An 18,361-nucleotide genomic window follows, 5' to 3' on the forward strand; every position below is an offset into this window, starting at 1 on the left:
ATGATAAAAGTAATTTCAAAGTAAATATATGTGTGCTGAAAAACATTCAATTTCAGAGAAAAGTAATTTAAGCAGCATGTATTTTTCAGTTTGATGGTGTTCCATATAACACGGTATTAGTTTCCTCATTCATTTGTAAGCGTCTGCTCATTAAGCAAGATCTTCTTTACAAAGTGTAGGGGCTGTTTAAATGCTTTAGGGGATGAGCATATTTATTATGAGCTGATAATCCTTGTAACTTGTTACATTAAAATATAAATGGATTATAGTCTGATGAGAAGCATGAAAGTGATTACTAAACTGTGGAAATAAATGTGCTAGAACCCCAAATAGTGTAATAATCCTCTAAGGGGAAATTGCACCTCATTCATTTATAATTGTATTGTGATGGCTTTGTTTTAGTCCAACTTTGAGTCAATGCCTCCATGAAAATCTCATGACTTGCCTTCCAAAATGACATCAAAGATGAAAGGAGAAAAACAGTCTTGACAAAACCAGGTCACTACATCAGCAAGAGCAGAGTGGGCTGAGCAGCTCTGCTTCCTAAATCAAAGCCTTGCTGCAGGAGCACTGCCACGCTCCCGTTAGTGTGTCACAAGTGCCGTTCTCAGCAGCGAGGGACCGAAAAGTGTCACAACAGCAAAAAAGGACTGAAGGCCTTGGCCAGAGCCTGGTGCCTCTCCTCTCAGAGCACTGCTGTGCTGAGGTGAGAATGTGGAGGTCCTCGAGGCATCCCTTCTGGGGGATGTCCTAGTCCCAGCTATGATGGAATACACAAGGAATGAGGTGGAATAGTGAATCCTGTGTGCCTAAATCAAGCAAAAGTCCTGGCAAAGGATCTGAGGTGTTCTGCTAGCCCTGTGCTTCCAGAAAAGCAAAGGTCCTTTCCTAGTCTTGGCTAGGAACTTCTAGCACTAGGAGAGATTAAGAGTCTTCTAAAGCATCCACATCTGAACCGTGAGGGAAACGTATGAGCCTGGGGCCCACGTTGGTCTGCCTACAGAGCAAGGAGCTGTCAGGAAACCATCCTATTCCTCTCCTGCCACAGTTCCTGTGCATCCCCAAAAGAGCTGTCCATTGAGGGACAGAGTGGGGGATTTGAGTACACATGCAGGGCCATGCAGGCTGCTTTGAAATTGCCATTTGGTCAAAGTAACTCCTTCGTGTACAGTTTGACTGTCTGTAATTGTGGGGTGGGACATAGATGACATTCATGAACAGGGCTCTGCTCTTCGGTCCTTTGCAGCTGTGTCCTCCAGGCCGTTTTGTAAACGGTCAATTTAGTAAAGGGCCAAAACTTAATGAGATAATTATACCGGTAGAGCTTGGTAATTAATGTCGAGTACAATCTACTGTAACATATTGTTAGTTTTACATGTGTTTTGTGCTATGTGGGAGTGCTCAGGTGTGCTTGTTTGCTGCTGTCTGGTGGAGAGAGGGTGAAAAATCCTACAGGAAGAAGGAAACGTGCTTCCCATATTTTGGGCTTTTAATTAAATTACCTGCAGTGGCAGCAATGGCAAAGTGCCAGGGCTTCTCCTGAGACTGAGCACTTTGCAGAGAGGGAGCCTGGGTGCAGGAGGCTCATACAGGTGTCTGTTCAAGAGCAGCATCTGTTCTGGGTAACAAGCTCACGCTTTGCGTTGATGATTTACTTTACCTAATGAAGAAGAGACCCTTACTTGTGTCTTTGACCATGTGGGTGCAAGGCCAGAGTTTCGGTGTTTCCATGTGAGTAGCAGTAACAGCACATGATCTCTGGCAGGTTTCACTAAAGCCATCCAGCAGCCTATGTAGCAGATGCTAATGGAAGCCACATGGCACAAGCTTTGTTCTTTCCATGGGGTACCTCAGGCAAGATTTACCAAAAGCAAAGACCACTTTGGGCTTGGGATGACACGCTGCACACCTCCTAATGCAGACACTACTGTGCACTGAATGCTGGAGTCTGCTCCTCCCCTCGAGATCCAGCATTTCCCCAGCTGCACCTTGTTGGCAGAGACATCCCAGTTTCCAGCCAAAGTAGCTCATCAGGGGATTCAGATCAGCTGCCCCTCCCCACAGTGTTCTCTTGATGCACCGCAAGAGCTGCAGGAGCACAGGGAGGAGGAGGCACCGGGGCATGGGAGGGGTCCATGGCCAAGGGGAGGCTGTGATGGTACCAAGCAAATGAAAAGCAAGAACTGGCATGTGCCCTGACAAAACAGGTCATCCAGAGGAGGAAACTAGGGGAGGAAAAGAGAAACTTACTTTTGTGATATTATGAAGACTTGCCTTGGTTTCAAGTGAGTTAATATCTCAGTGCAAAGTAGTTGACTTCTATCACCTGAGACTTCTCTGTGTAGGAATGTGAGCAGAGCAAGCTAATAATGACTCTGGCTCATTGGGATTTAAAATGGAATTCTTGCTTCTTGGTGTAAATGGAAAGTGATAGCGTAGCATGTGGGAGGTCTTTAATCTTCTGGATTTATTACATTTTGTAGGATTCTAATGGGTTTTTTCGAGCTTTTTGTTTCATCTTGAGTGCTGGTAGAGGCAAGCAGGTAACTAAAGGTACACACAGAGCATTTTAATGGGGCTTTTTCCTGAAACCCTCTGAGTGGCCAAGCCCCCTCTGACCACAGCCCCGCCCTCCCATCTGCATTTCATAAGGGTATTACCACTGTAATTAATAGGAGTTGTATAACAGTACCTAATTAAACTCTGATCATATAGTGTAAATTTAACTTGATTATCGTTAGCCTCAGTGAACTCTGCAGGAGATTAATCCTGGTGATTCACTCAGCACAGAAGCAACAGCAGCAGCTCTGTGGAGGACCAAAATATTAGTGAACAGCGATGCTCTGCACCCCGAAACTCTGCAAGGTAAGTCCCGGTACCGACGGTAGCACTGGTGTCAGGGAGGGGACTGTGCTGGGACTGTGCTGGGACTGGAGTCTCCCTGTTTTCAGAATGGTTAAAAGCCACTGGGATGCCAGCAGGCTGCTACGGCGCAGTTCTTAAAATCACTGAATAAGGAGTCTGTGAGAGGATTATGGCTTACATAAGAGTTTTATGTCTGTCCTAAAGCTACAGCCCCTATGCATTTGTGTGCTGTGTACTGTGTCTGCCAGTGATTCATGGACACCAGAATATCCTGAATGACTACAAACCACATTTTGTTTATGATTGTTTCAGGACCTGGTCCCAGTCTTCTGAAAACTGGCGAGGTTTTGTCTGTGGGAACACAGAAAAGGCAGTAATTTATTTATTTATATTAATTACTGCATATTAAAATGCTGTGTGTTTTGCTTCTGCACATTGTGCTAGAGAATTCTTTGCAAAAAAACCAAACAAGCCTTTTGTAAAATACTAGGTTTTTCTGTATCTAGTCCAGACGTACAGGGCATGGGGTTTGTCCTGTCTTTGGCTGAGCACATCTGTTTGTTTGCTGCTATTAATAGTTTAATCAATGGGGCTGATTCCTGCATATTCTCCATCTGACAGTAGCCCAGAAGACCCAGATGACAGCAAAAAAAGGTCTTTTGTATGTGTCACTTTTTCCTTTCCTTTTTTTTTTCTTGTTTGTTGCTTAATTAAAAGCAAAGGGAAAGTTTTACTCTTGTTTGCATGAATGGTCACATCAAACAGTACAAGAAAATCTAGGCCAAGCTGCATTCAGCAGTCTAAGGAACATTATACCAGTGCACCGCTTCCTTTCATAGTAGCAATGCCTCTTAATAAACGTCAGACACCCTTTGAACTTTGTTTGATACCGTTAGCTTTGCTTTTCACAAGTACCCCAAAGCCCACCTTGCCCCCCCGAGCTCGCCGTGGTTGTTAGGAGATGTGTCCGTGTGGGATGGGAAGGAGAGGGATGCGCGCGGGATGCATCCTCGCTGCCTGCAGAAACGGTGCCGGTTATATAACGCCCTCGCTGGGTAACGAGGTGAAACTCTGTCAACTCTTCTGCAGGAGCTTTCAGAGGGTTTGGGGCTGCTGGCTGGCTGAAGGGTAAGTCAGGGACGTGTTCCTCGGGGTGGGGCGTGTGGCGGGGTGCACACGCAGGTGCGAGTGTGTACGGTGCTGAAAATGAGCTCCAGGGCTGAGATGTGGGTGCAGGCGACGGCACCTCAATCAAACACGACCACTCTGCACAGTTAGCACCTTGCCTGAAACAGATCGTTTTAGGGTATTGCTGCTTTGTGAAACAGCTCTGTGACTTGTTTGTGCTGTCAGTCTGTTTTCCTCTAATATATCTGAAACACAATTAAGAATAAGCTGTGCTTAAGCCACAATGGCTTTCCCTTAATATTGGTAATAACACTTTGTGAGAGAAGGCTGTGCTCAGGCAGTGAAACGGTCCAAGATGCTGGCACTATTCAGAATGTAACTTGTTGGGGCTTTGCTGATGTTTTTTGCACTTGCTGTTGTTTCTTGCACTTGCAGAGCTGTGCCTGTTTGCAGCTCAGCTGCTACATTTGCTTGTCGGAGCAAATGCTACATTTGTTTGCTCGTGTTGACTGCTGAGTGCATGCTGGATGACTGTGTCCATGGGTGCTGGATATCCACGTCTGTTTTGATTTAAGACTGAACTATAGATCTGGATGTGCTTGCCACTGTCATGGAAGAGCTACTCGTGTGCATAGCACTCTCGTGGAGCTACTGTCAAACGTGCCTCTCAGAGCAGAAAGCAATCTTGGTTTGCAGCAAGATGAACAAAGAGAATGCCTGAGCTTTTGGGGTTATGTTTGCACTGCAAGTGCATATGTGCCTAAAGTATGGAGGAGTTACTGGGGAAACTAGTGGTTCCCTTACAGAGACAGAAGGGCTGCGGAGTGGGGCTGTGCATCCACAGCCCAGTTAGCTGTAAGCTCAAAAGATTCAAACAGTGAGAAACAGACTAAATGGACCTAAATAAGCGAGGGATCTGAATTATTCACAAACAGAAGTGTTTGTTCCTTAACAGTCAGGTGCCTGAATCCAGAGTAGCCTCAGGCCGTGGGACTGGCATTGTGAGGGTGAGCATTGTCCTAAAATGAACTGTGCAACAGAAAAATCACTTAGTATGAGATACAGGCTCGTATTCCCCTGGGACTGAGAATCTCTTGTACTCAATTTTTAGACTCTTTTTTTGTTATAATCTAAAAGGTACTTACTTGATGCCACAATTCCTGTCACTTTGGCTTTTGCATTTGTTCCTTACAATATTCAGCTGGAATAGCAGCTTGCCGGGGCCCACATCCTATTTCATCTTTGTTCTCCTTCTCTAGGCATGCTTGGGGCTGGTAGTCCCATAGATCTGGCTGGTCCTTGGCTGATTTTGTGGCCCTTGTGTGAGGAGATGAGTGTAAGAAGAGGTGGAGGGTTTTGGCTTGGTTTGATTTTTTTTTTTTTGATTTTTAATCCGAAACAGAACACGTTTTTTTTGGTCTGGGATAGCAATGCAGCTGAAAACTAGTGTCTGTTAGACCTGTTCCTCAACAGGACTCTCAGGTCCCAAAGCATGGTGTCATAGTGCACTCTCCTGACCATCCTGTCCCTCCCTCACTTGTGCTACATCACCCATCATTCATGCCAGACGTAGAAACCAGAAGCAGTAGACTATATTGAGGTTCCAAGTGGTGCTATGCTTTGGCAAGAGGAAAGGAGATACTTGGGGTTATGCTGCCTCTGTTTCATCCACTTTAGTTGTCTCCATGTGAGCTGGCTTCAGGTGGTTGGAAGCTAATCAGCCAGTTTGGTCCTTGGCTTAAAACTGAACTACAACAACTTTAGTCACACCAGGGCTGGAAAGCTCAGCTTCAGTCTACCAGGCTCCCTACTTCTGGGATAGGGTGTAATGGAATAGAAGCAGCAGAGGACTGGCCAGGAGACAAAGACTGCTAAATGCACATAATCATAAAAATCATCCTAATAATTGGAAGTATTAGGCAGCCTTGCTGGGAACTTAAACATAGAAGCCAAGAGTCAATCACACCTCAAAAACTATGTTCCACTGCCTCCTTGAGCTAATTTCTGTCTTGCTGGGGAGGAGGATGGGCAGAAACCTCTGCTTTTCCTTTCCAGGAGGGAGAGAGTTAGTCTTGCGTGCATCAGCAACGCAACAGTACCCCCAGAACGGCAAAGACAGCAATGGAGTTAGACCATCCAATGCTGCAAGCCCCTGAGCACTGGGTACATCATTGAGGCTAAGTAGAAGGCCATAAGTGACAATAGGTAGAGAAATATCATGCAGCTGCCTAGTTTTTCATACATGATCGCTGGGGTGCTGGTGACTTTGTAACTTCTGAAGCCCCATAGCTGAGCCCACAGGGTCCCAGTTGCTGCTTGCACATGGTGAGCCTTGCCCTATATATCAAGCAGACTTCTCTGTGTGCTTGCCTGTGTTTAATTACCATTATGAAATGGTAATAAAAAATTTAAAATGTCATTACAGTGTGGTGCAGAGATGGGATTTGCAGTCCAACTGCAAGTCTCCTATCGGCGAAGCTGCTCCAAGTTTATCTGAACTCTGACACTGGGCAGTTGTTCCCCTCTATGAACGGTTCTCTGAGCAGGCTGATGTGGTTCATGTTGTTTGTCACTAACTTGCCTGGATATGACTGTGTCAGCAACTCTCCTGAGTCTTTCCTATAGTGGAAATTTAGCCTGGTTAAAGCTCCTACCAGCCAGATGCCTCAGCAAGAGCAGTGCTTTGCCCAAGGAGTAACTTGCTTCTTGAAGGAGAGTTATTTTGATGCAAACAAGGGTCGTTAGGACTGCACTGACTTCCTGACATTGGCACCCATTCTAGGAAAATCCCCATGGCAATAACTTAATGCCACTGAGCATCTCTCTCTGGTGCAGCTGCAAGAACAGTGCTGTCTCTGAGAGAGCAGAGGCATGGCACTGTGTTACAGCACGGGGCTGATGCACAGCATCTCTGCATCTGTTAGTTGACAGCCATCCTACCAAAGGTACCTGCAGGTAGTTTCCTTTGCTTCCTCTGCAACATCCAGAGACAAGCCCAATGAAGAAACTTTGGAATTGTGAATGAAACTTGAGAACTGTAAATGTTTGTGTTCGTTCATTGCTACAAGAGTAGGTAAAGAAAAGTCCTGGAGAAATTCTTGGGCCAAGGAGTGTAGAAGCACTTCATGTAACAGAGGATCTGAGCTGAGTGGGCTGGTGGGTGTGTTCATGTTGCTGTCTGTCTACCCTGGCATGATTTTGTCCTTTAAATTGTACACATATTTTACTTTTTTTCCCCGTTTTGTTAACATCCTTAGAACAGGGCTCTGTGGTGTGGTCCAGGGCAGCTACCAGGGCCAGCAAGAGCTGATGAGAGGCAGCCAGGGGGCAGGACTGGACCTCCATGGGGCTGGGCAGGAGACTGCTCTGGGGCAGGGGCCATGGGATCTCCACAGAGCTATTCCCTGGCTAAATGGTCCAGGAACAGCAGCAGCACCACCGCTCCCCTGCTCCTCCCCAAACTCCTCATTTTGCTTTTCAGATGGTGCCTGGCACATGAAACCCCCCTCACTTACAGGCCAGGAGGAGGTTGTCTTCCACAGGCTGCTGTGTGTGTGCCTGGGATACAGCCACAGGACTAGTAGGAGCAGAGAGCCTGAACAGCACTAGGAGCATCCTAAAGGGTCCCCCTACTACCTGGGGTTCTGTTTAAACCTTTACATCATTAGCAGTGAAACTGGTTCTGTTCTTTGACTTGAACTTTTTAGAATAAAAGGTAGACTTTACTACAAATGGTATTGTTTGCCAGAATCTGATTGATTTTCTTCCTAGTTGAAGTATTTTTTGCAAGAATTAACATTGTTTATTAATACCAAACTTGTTTGAACATTGTAATATTGTAACACAAACACCTATACTTAGGAAGCAGAGGTCTTCCTCTGCATGTATCCTTCTCTGCCTACCTGAAAGAGTAGTCCAGCTCTTAACTGTTACCTTGGGGAAGGTGCTGAGCCCTGTCAGCTGGGAAAAGAAGTGCTGATGTTGTCTGATACCTTGGGCAGCTCAACCTAAGGCAGACCAATAAATTGCATTGTTTTCATTGACTCTGGTAGCATTTTTATTAGATTGCCATTCCCTTCACAGACTCAAGGACCATAGTAATCAAGGTAATGAATGATGAGTAACCAAGGTAAGCATAGATGCTTAGTTATCCCAGTCCCTCTGACATGCCAGTCCATTGAACCTATTTTCTGTTCTGACCTCATCTTGGCTAGAATTTGATTTTGAGTCTTTGGGTGGATTGGGCCGCCCCCTGCTCAAAGCACTGCTTCAGAAAATACTGTACCAGGCTGTATGTTTATTAATAAGCTGATTTTACAAGGAGATGGAGCACCATGTCTGAGCTCTCGTGGCAGGGCTAGCTAATGATATTGGACAGCAAGCAACTGTCACTTTTGCTAAATCTGTCATATTGCAAGTAAGCTGCTTACAGCATGCAGTGGAGGTGGGCAGAATGACAGTCTAATCCACCTTAGGGCTCTACCCAAAGTGAAATGTGGAGTCTGCTTTTCTCAAGAACGCAGTTGTACCTTGGAAACTGTTGTCTCAGAGGCACAAAGAAAGCTAAGAAGCAGAACAGGCATCAGCTTTGCTGAATAAAGTCCGTCTGTGTGTCTGCTAAAGGGCTTCTAGACCCTCATCCCTGAGCAATGATAAAATAGGACTGCTGAGGAACAGAAGTGACACTGAATTTGTCAGAAAACATATCTTTCTACATTTCTTAGCAATGCAGCACAGATTTGCAACCAAATCTGAGGATTTACTTATATAGAAAAGGAGAACACTGTGAGACCCGATCAGCAGAACTGCACTCTCAGCAAAGCTTTCACGGGTGGGAGCTGGGGAAGTAGCACACAAAGAGGATCTTGGTGATCTCTTTCTGTTTCCAGTGCAGCAAGATACCATTTCCTGACCTAGAGACCCCACTGTGACCTCACCTGCACCAGTTCAAGTGCAACCTGTGGGCTCTGCGATGGCTGTGTGATGGGTTTGGGGAGGGAGGAAGAAAGGTGTGGGCACCAACTTCTGCTGACACCTTCCTGCGCCACCTCCCGCTGACGTTCAGCCCTAGGTCATTCTTCCTTGTTGCTATGTTAGGTGTGACTGTCCCTTCATGCTTCTGTGGTAGGAAAACACCGTGTTTTTCCCAGGTTTCTCCCTCCCTTTTTACAGGTGAAACTACACCCATGCATCACAAGACACAACATGTTTTTCAGAAATGATCCCCCATTTTGGCCTCATTTGGCCAAAGTGCGTAGCACTTCCTTGAGTTTGAGTAGATAAATAATCATGTTGATGGAAGTGCTGCTTAATATTAAACTAAGTCTGTTGCTGAATCAGCTCCTTGAGCTTTGGCAACCTTCGTGCTACAGAAGTATTTATACATGTAAACATTAGATTGTAGATACAGTTTCTTCAGATAATGCTGCAGCATATGGGGCACAGGGCTGAACTTTATGGGGCAATAAAACTCAGTGCTGAAGGCTGTGAATAGTTTCCTCTTCACAGGTCTTTATATCTGCTTTTAACAACAAATCTTCAGTGGCATTTAATAGTGTTTAAAAATATCTTCATTACCCTCAAATTGTCCTGTTCCCTGTGCAGTGCTCCACATGTGGAGGGTGTTTGATGGTACTGTGGTCTTTCCTGCAGTTGCATGAGAAGCTCCACATGAGATCGGGATGCTGTATTAAGCTGGGACTGTAGATTGTGCATAAAGTTTGAAGGCTGTAACTTACAATATGCATTTTGAAGTGATGGGGCTGTACAAAATATGCTTGGAATGAGCTTCAGGAGACCTTCAGCTTTGTGGCTCCCCACAAGGAGATCCCCAACAGTCAAAGGTAGAGATGTGCCTACACGACTTCAGGAATTAAAGCCTAAGAAAAAAAGACAAGAAAGTGGTTTTAAATGCTATCACGAAATGGAGATGGGAGATAAATTAAATGCCTTATTAAAATCACTTAGTGGCAGGGCTGTAGGTTCAGTGTGGAATCCCTGGCAGTCAGCCCACCAATGCCAACAACAGTCACATGCCTCCAAGATATAGAGCTGATATATATATATAGAGAGAGAGAGCTGATATATAGATATAGAGCTGATATATATAGAGAGCTCCAAGATATAGAGCTGTTATCCCTACAGATAGCAGGGAGCGCATGAGACTCATTGATGGCCATCATAGACAATGGGCTTTGCTGCCAAGAATAACAATTCAGGAGGAACTGGTTTAAGACCAAAGAAGGGAGTTCTATATTCTGCTCCTTTCAATCTTTGCTCCATTGGCACAGTAGTGGCAAAGTAGTTGAAAGCTGATCTTTTTAAAATGTCTCTCCAAGCATTATCCTTCAACCATGCAAGCGTGATTTTTCACACAAAGGAGGTTGGGAGTGGCAGAAGTGCCTTTTCAAGGGCAGGATTTGCTTGAGTTGGTCATGAAAGTGCGCCCTGAGGGCTGCTGAATCAGGTTGCTCGTAAAAGTCAAGAGCATTTTAATGTAGAAGATGTTTATGTTCTTTCTTGAAGTGTTATAATGAGGATACAGCGATAGCATCAGGGAAACAGGGTCACAGAGCGGAGCCCTGGGAAAGCACATGCCCGGCTCCTCTGGTGCTTACCTTGGGATATGTTTTGGTTACTGACCACTAAACATAGCAAAACTGGACCTGCATTATCACCCTTCTGAATTTCAGAAAGTTTGTTGTGTCTTACTGGAAATCAAGCTTCATCATTGATAGCTTTAACCAGCTGTATTATAGAGGCTGTTGAAAAATACTCTGTTACCATCACAGCACTCTTATTTTTATCTTCGGGAGGAAGTACATGTTGAAATTACCTTTTGGTTTCCCAAAGACGAAGATGTTTCTAACTGGAATGGTATCTGTGAATACATGTAACTTTTTTTAAAGGTAGGAAAGTGTTTTCTGGTAGAGTTATACACTTTGTTTGTGAGTTCTCTGCAGTCTTCACCTCCATAGAACTGGGTGGGGATTTATTGATGGCTTTAGCAATTACTTAGGAGATGATGGACAGTCTAAGGTTTTGAATACCCTTCAGATGACTCTTTACTATGAGGCCCATGAGGTTATGTTGCATTGCCACTGGAGAGATCCAATAAGGCATTTATGCCTAAAAAATGCTCCCCAAATTAGCCCACCTACCAGACAGGAGATCCACTTTGAAGGCCTTTCTGGGAACCGTGAACAGTGATGGAGAGCACTCCAAACAAGAGATTTCTTGGGAACTGGGCCCTTTTCAGGCATTTCAGTTTGGATGTCCTGAGCCACTTTTCGGAAGTTAAATAGTATTTATCTCAAGTGAATCTGGCCGTGGGCGTTGGGTTTTTTTGAGGAATTTAGTTTTAAATGACATTTCCCCTGTCTAGATCTTTATCATCATTAGAAGCTGATTGCATGTAAGCTACTGCTGGCTCTCACAAGCACGGCTGTGTTTACACAAGCCAGGATTTGTTCCTGGAAAGTGGGAAGGTAGGCACTGCTCCCACCGGTGTATTGTGGGGGACAGTTCTGCAGCTTGGCTTCCTCTTGATTGCTTAACTGTAAGTTCTCTTTGGGCTCTACAAGAGGGTATTCTGCAGCAGTTCTCACAGTCTGACATCCCCCAGCTACCCATAAATGCATGCTAAAGCTGTTAATTTTATTTTGGGTGTTTTCATTTGGTTGTTTTGGGGGAGGAGAGCTGGGGTGGGTTTGATCCTTTTAAGCTGGGTGCTGTGGTTAAGGCTCCTTCTTAAATGTTCTAACCAAAGAAACTGAACCATATTAGAAATAACATGGGTACCATTTACAACCTTGCCTCTGCTGAAGGAAAACTACTGAAACACAAAAGCTGTGAAAAGCTGTGACTGAATTTTTAACTTGTGCAGCAGCACTTTGTTGAACAGTGATGGACCTCAGCATGAGCTCAGGTTTCACTACAGCACTTGCTGAATAAAGGGCTAAATTAATAACATCAAGTAATAGTTGGTGCAAGAACTGCCTTCAGCTGTGTAGGAAATACAGGACTGTATTTTCTTTTTTCATTGCAGCACCAAAATGAAGAATTCACTTTGCATTCACCAGTGCTGAAATTTGGTGGGTTGCAATGGATTTGCATTGAAAAAAGGCTCAGTCACAGTGCACTGGGTGACAGTGCTGTTGGAACAGAAGCTACCACTGGTGTTTGGAAACAGTGCTTGTATGGGAGAAAAAAAGGCCATTAAGAGATTTCTGTGAAATAGTTCCAGACAAAGCACTGAGCACACAGCAGCGTGTAGGAGAAGAAAAACGTGCATTAAGGCTTCTCTGTTGCATGAGTCACCAAAACTTATGTAAATATGCCTTCTTATAAGCCGTATTTATCTTATTCGTGTAGAGGAAGCAATAGTAATGCCTCTGTCTTTCAGATGTAGGTATAGAGTATAGTGTTTTGATAAGCATCATTACATATGTCCATTTTCCCTGTGGATCACAGAAGGCAAGAAATCAACTAAAAGCAATTCCCCGTGACCGTTACTTGGAAACTTTAACAAAGTCACAGACCCTCTAGTCCAGGATGGCAGTGCTATCTAATCTGTATTTGAAAGACAGGTATGACAGTCTGAACAACATCTCAGTTTAAAGTAATCTTCCTTTTTTTTTTTTTTTTTTTGCTGGTATGTATCTCTGCACATGCTTCAACAGGGAGTCGATGTGAAAGTTAAGAGGCTTTGTTAGTATAGTTGCAGTTTTCTTGAAATTTGTCTGAACTGAGTTGTAGCTGGCCAGTGAGAACTGGAAAGAAATAAAATATGGTTTGACACCAAGAAAAAAGATCTCAGATTGTGTTGGTTCCAAGTCAGAAAAGGGCTGTGATAGCCTGCCAGCATGAGTCACGTATTTTGGGAGTGTTTGTGCCTCATGCTCTGTTCCCCAATAGAAGACACTTCTCTTTTGGACAACTTGTGCAATCAGTCCATCTACTTTAAAGATAAATATATGTATATTAATAATGAGAAGGATACTTACAGATTGATATTTCATGGGATTTTAGGGATGAACCTCTGTATGCTGAAGTCAGAGGCAGCTTTGCCATTAAAAAGGGTATTTAGTCACTGCATAGTCTAACAGTGCAAGTGCCTTAATAGACTAGAGTTATCTAAAGGGCATCACGTAAATGTCAAACAAGGGTCAACTGGGATTTCTTGTGCATTATTTTGTGAGTAACTAGGGCTTGAAAACTAGATTTTAGAAATCTATCCATATGTGGAATACTTTAGAAATTCACCTAAAGGTAAATGAGTAACAGTCCAAACATTCCTAGGTTTCTAGTGCTTGGATTTTGAGAGCTGCAGAGTATTTTAAAGGGCTGGTGTCTGCAAAGAAAAGGAGGCTTTTTTGTTGTGATTTACGTTGAGCTTTGGAGACGGTTTTGTATTTGGGCCATCCTTTCAACCACAGACATACCCCCATGCTACAACCTATAAACAACCTAGGGAAAACCCTGAGGTCTTTGTTCTGCCTTATCCTGGCTCTCTCCTTCCTGGTGTGTTTGCCTGATGTTTGAACTCTGTGTAAGTTGACCCAGGGCATCCTAGAGTTTCAGCTCTGGAGCCCAGGAGAGCAGAAAGGATGCTCTTGGCTCCAGCACCCTAACTGGCTTGTCCTTTGTCTAGGGCAGTGCAAGTTATTCTTTCCAAGCAAATATTTACTAAGTAAATAGCAGGGGAGAGTTCGTATACAATTTGTTGGCATTACGTCAATGAAGATTCATTCTGCTGTGTGTTTTAGAAGTTTAATTAACATGAGCTTTGCAATATGTGTTGGAAAGTAAATAGCAGGCACATCTTTATTTACCTGGCAGAAGAGTAATGCTTCTCTGGAAGAAGATGTGAAAGCTTTTCCTAGCACATGCGACTCTATTCACTGGTATCATGCAGGCCATTCTGCAGCACACACGCTTCTTAAATCCCCTGTAAGCCCAAATATCAGGCTTAGGGGAGAATTAAGTGCTGTACAGATTCATGGTGAGCCTTTGCACAGGGAGTGAGTTTCATCTGAATACTGTGCAAACAGACAGTCAGACCTGAGACCGAAGGAGATGAGTAACTCCATCAGTTTGGCTGTTGTGCAGAGCTGTTTATGGAAAACATATCAGATGCACAGGCTGATGCTGCCTTGTGGATTTTATCATGTCAGTGATCAAAAATATCCAACATGAGCAGAACACCCACAACTGAGCTGTTTTCATTTGGAAGGACTCCTTGGCTGACAACTTGGCTGTCCACTGAATTATAAATCTCAGCCAGCAGCATTTTACAATAGAATCCTGATATAACCTTTAGCAGAGAGCCACAGATGGCAACCATGTGAGAAGGCTACTGTGCTTTTGATGCCGTCTGCGCTATAATCGCTCCCATAACCAATGTGTCGTATCCTATAAGGGATGCATTATCCTCTGATGTCTCATCCACAAAGTATGGTTCTGGGGCCTTGCACGTTATTGACACATGAGGTTTCCATTGGGGATTCCAAGGTACAGCCTGATCCATGGTGAAAAGTCACTGCCAGCGATGGGAGCTCTAGTTAGAGACAAGAAATCACACCTTACTGGAGCTGTCAGCCCTATGAATGCTGCTCTGTGAACTTTTCACTATCTGAACAAGGAGTCCTCATTAGCTTCCCTGGAATCACCTGCATGTTCAGTGTCAGGGATAGATGTACACATCTTCAGGGCTTGGGATCAGCAGGGAAGGAGAAAAGCCCTCCTTTGAGAGAGGTTCTTCCCACATGATCATATCCTGGCTCACAGGCAAAGTCTGTTCTCCCTAGACTACATCCCCCAGTCCACTGGAGATGTTCTCATGCTTCCTCTGGTCCTTTTGGTGTAGCATCTCACATCTGAGATAACATTGTGTTTGTAACTCTCTTTTTTTTCCAAGAAGAGTTTTCATCATTTTATAAGCAGCTAAAACGTGCATAGCCACTAACTTCTCTATTAACATAACATTTACAACAGGCTTAACAACAAGGAACAGATTTCTTGTTCAAGATCAGCCATTTGAACAGTCAAACTTCTCTTACCTTTCTCAATACTTCCCTTTGCATGTAGCTGACCTTTCCTCCTCCTTCATTCCTATTCCTCTTCCAGTTTTGTTCCTCAAGTATAATTTAAATGATGTTTGGTGTGAATTAAATGCTAAAGAAATGCTATTGATTGCTGTTATGCTCGTATTGTCAACTCTGTTATTCTAAGATAAATGGTTTTCTAACACCCTGATACAATGAATATTTTTCCAGGTTGTCATTATAGAGGAGTGGAGTAGAGTAGATGTGTATTTTTTCCAAGGTTATGCAAGAATAGGCATGGTGTTTGCTAATTGTCCCTCATCTCCCCGTACGTGTTTGCTGCTCTGCCACTGTGAACAGGTTGTTACTGATTGGTTTGTTTGTAGCCATCCCCTGCACTTGGACAGAGAAATTGCAGTGGGTGATGGTTTTTCTCTGGACCTCTTTAAAACTCTTCTTTCATCTGCCTCCTGATTTTGCTCTGCCTATTGAAATTTCATGCATTCTGGAGGGCTGGTAGCCCAGATGTTTTCATGACAATGGTGTCTTTATCATTGGGATTTCATAATTAGGCACTTATTTTTTTTACAATACAGTCATTTGAGTTTTTTGTGTAATAAGCAGTTAGATATTATAATTTGCTAGAGATGCATTTTTTCTAAGTATGGATCAGAATAGATTTTAATTTCACAATTTCAGAGATCTAAATTAGACATTGTAGTAAAGAAAAATTACTTTTTACGTCTATTAGAACATTTACTTTTGTGTTGTCCTTATGCCAGCCAAAGTGAAATACATCCATATGTTTTTAATCTTAGGTTAAGTTAAAACTGCTGGTGAAAAAAAATGGTGGGAAAATTCTTTGTGATGATGCAAGAAAATATAGCTAGAATTTTTAAGATACTGCAGTGCTCTGTCCCCTCCTGCTCTGCAATGGGGAAGTCCAAGTGTCAAAAGAAATAAAATCTTAGTCAGTTTGAGCCAGCTGGGAGGTGGAATAACTCCAAGACATTTTGTTCTGGTTATTTCAACCACTTCTTTTTGGATGTAGCTGGAATGTTCAACCAAAAGTAATTTCATTTCCACCTCTTCCTATTTTGTGTGTGTGTGTTTCAGCTGAGAGATACAGTGGAAGTAATTGCCTGCAAAAATGGGCATATTCCAGCACAGAGTCATTTCCCATCATTTCTCTTAGAAGCTCACTTTCTAATGTCGCTCACTCTGTCTTACTACTCTTATTTCTTTTCCCTGATGTGCAGTAAAATATTAATCCTTTCAAAAGTTAAGCCTGAGTTTAACTTTTGCTTCTTAATGGCAAGTATTAAACACTGATTTCTAAGGATGTTCACTGCAGCAGATTTAGTTGCAAAGAGCACTGGATAAATATAATTTCTGTTTCTGTACCTCTTTAATTTCTAGTAGAAAACTGCCTGAAAACTTTACCCTAGTCCATCTCCATTTGTGTTTTGATGGGAAAACTCCTGATGGCTTTAGGCAAACAAAATGCTTTGAAGTTGTAGATGTTTTTCTGGACTGGGGCTCCATTAAGCTCTGAAATGTCAGGGCTGTGCTGAGATAACCCTGGCACTCACAGAAGTCTTCTTTGGTTTTACCAGACTTTTAGGTGTTGATGGCTGTTGCTGTTGCCCTGTTGAAGGGAGAACAGGCATGGAGAGCAGCTTTTGCTGGTCACAGATGTCATTAAGTCTTCCCTGTCTTTAAAGGCTGCTCTCTGAACACCACATCAGGGCAGGCTGAGGGAGCTGGATTGAAAACAGCTAAAGCAGCGCTGCAGAGGTAAAACAGGTGTCCCTCATTAAGTGTCCCCTTGGACAGTTTCTTTACCTGTGGCTGTGATGTTGACGGTGGCACTGGTTCTGTGGACAAAATTCAAGGTTGCTCCATGTGTCAGCACGATGGACTCTCAGGTCCAAACTCTGCTGCGTGGAACATGCAGGTTCAGATGGTGGCTGTCAAGGACTTGATGTTAGAAACCAGTCTCTGTACTCCTGTCTAACCTAAACAGATTTTATGGCCAGCATGAAGTAAATGATAACCATATCTGGTCTAACTCTTCCCAACTGGACCCACTATTTCCCTCTAAAAAGTTAAGTAAGAGGTGACGTCGCAGTCTGAGCTAGGGGTGGCTTTCATGTTACGTGGTGCTCAAAAAGTAGGTTACTGGGTCAGGAACAGCAAGTTCTGACTGTTTGCCAGCTCGGCCTTTTTTTTTTTTTTTCCCGTGATGTTTATACTGCTGTGACCTGCCACGCTGAAATGAGTCTAAAATGAATGCGAGCAGTGCTTCAAACCAGCGAGATGGGTTTGATTGAACTTGTCCTTCTATACTTGCATCAGATTATCAGTTCACAGGATGCTTGCTGTATGGTGGCTTCCTTTTTTGAAATGAAAAGTAAAGCTAATTGGAATCCAGTGGCTAAAAAAAAAGGCCATCCTTTTTAAATTATTAACTTGAAGCCAAAAAACTTTCTAAACTCACTGGAGAGTGAAGAGACACGGGCTCACACAGAATTCAGTACTAGGAGAATTTACTCCCTGATCCAGGGTTGTGTTGAAGAACATCCCTTGAGATATCTGCAGAATTTGAATCTGGCTCAGAACAGCAAATTTTGGAGTAACGATGTTTTGATTCTGGCTATCACCAATTTGAAATGACCCCCAGCTGCTTGCACTGTTTTGTCCAAGACTAGTTCCTCCCCCTGCGGGCATTCTGTCCTTTTTAGCCTCCCCAAAGCCAGAGCTCAACACTGTGCTGCAGGGCATGAGGACAGAGGGCAGCTGCTGACAGCGTTGAATCCCTGAAAGGGAGCAAAGTGCCAGGCCGAGGGTGGAAAACCTGACAAAGAATTACAGCCTCCTTCCCAGCAGGAGCACAGGGGCAGGAGGATGACGATTGGACTCAATAATCTTAAAGATCTAAAGCCGAATCCTAAATGCTGCTATGACTGTATGTTTCTATGACTGCAGAGGTGAAGCTGACTCAGACTGTACATGGGTTTGTACCTGCCCCAAGCATCAGACCCAACGGTCTCTGTGTGCTGGGTGATGGCAGCCTGGGAGCAGATTGCTTGTCCCATTGCTGCCATGGGCTCCTTCACCCCACGACTGGAGTGTGAAGACATGAGCAGTGGCTGCTCTATCCACAGGGCTGGCACAAGCCCTTTCTGGGCCTGCCTTTCTGGCTGCCATTAACACCAGTGGCACGCAGCTGGACTGCCCAGCCTTGCAGCTGGACATAAAATCTTATATCCAAGGGGAAATTCCTTTGGGTTGGAGGCAAGTTTTCCTCTTGCTCAGTGCCT

At 43.9% G+C, this 18,361-nt stretch overlaps 1 protein-coding gene across 2 annotated transcripts in view; it reads left to right on the forward strand.

The window, feature by feature from the left end:
• The first annotated feature begins 2,843 nt into the window (after positions 1 to 2,843).
• PASD1 (PAS domain containing repressor 1) overlaps positions 2,844 to 18,361 on the forward strand; it is a 99,464-nt gene continuing 83,946 nt past the window's right edge. The window contains exon 1 of one of the 2 annotated variants that reach the window (XM_027716590.2): positions 2,844 to 2,865. The gene's annotated coding sequence lies outside the window, so the exon portion shown is untranslated. Of the gene's footprint in view, positions 2,866 to 3,916; positions 3,994 to 18,361 lie in introns of those variants that run through there. The other variant, XM_027716589.2, reaches the window with a different exon arrangement.

Source organism: Pipra filicauda, unplaced genomic scaffold (genome assembly GCF_003945595.2).
Source record: "Pipra filicauda isolate LSUMZ 115617 unplaced genomic scaffold, ASM394559v2 scaffold239_size1682155_pilon, whole genome shotgun sequence".
Lineage (NCBI taxonomy): Eukaryota > Metazoa > Chordata > Aves > Passeriformes > Pipridae > Pipra > Pipra filicauda.